The following is a 411-nucleotide window of genomic DNA, read 5'->3' on the forward strand; positions in this document are numbered from 1 at the left end:
TAGGACTTGTTTTACTCTTTGTGAGGCGGAAGGAACAAACTTAGTTTTGGGTAAAGGGACATGTTGGAGTTCCAGCATTCTCAGCTAGCAAAAAGAATCTTTGACGCGGAGGGTGGTCAAGTAGTGGTTTGGGGGCCACAGGACCTGAAGCAGCGGCGCGTGTGGTCAGCAGCCAGGCCCTCTGTGTCTGCTCGGATGGGTGACGAACGGTCCTTAGTCAGGCTTCTGAGATCATGTCGCTTCTGGGGGGTGCAGGTTGGTGACTTTGTGGACTGCTTTGTGTCCTCGTGATCGACACGGGTGTGATGAGAATACGTGAGAGGTGCTACTCCGTTGCTGTCGCTAGAACGTAGGCCACGGCCCCGTGCATGTGTTCTGCCTCCTCGGCGTGAGTTTCATGTCATCAGCACG

The sequence above is a fragment of the Canis lupus genome, chromosome 34 (genome assembly GCF_003254725.2).
Source record: "Canis lupus dingo isolate Sandy chromosome 34, ASM325472v2, whole genome shotgun sequence".
In the NCBI taxonomy this organism is placed as follows: Eukaryota; Metazoa; Chordata; class Mammalia; order Carnivora; family Canidae; genus Canis; species Canis lupus.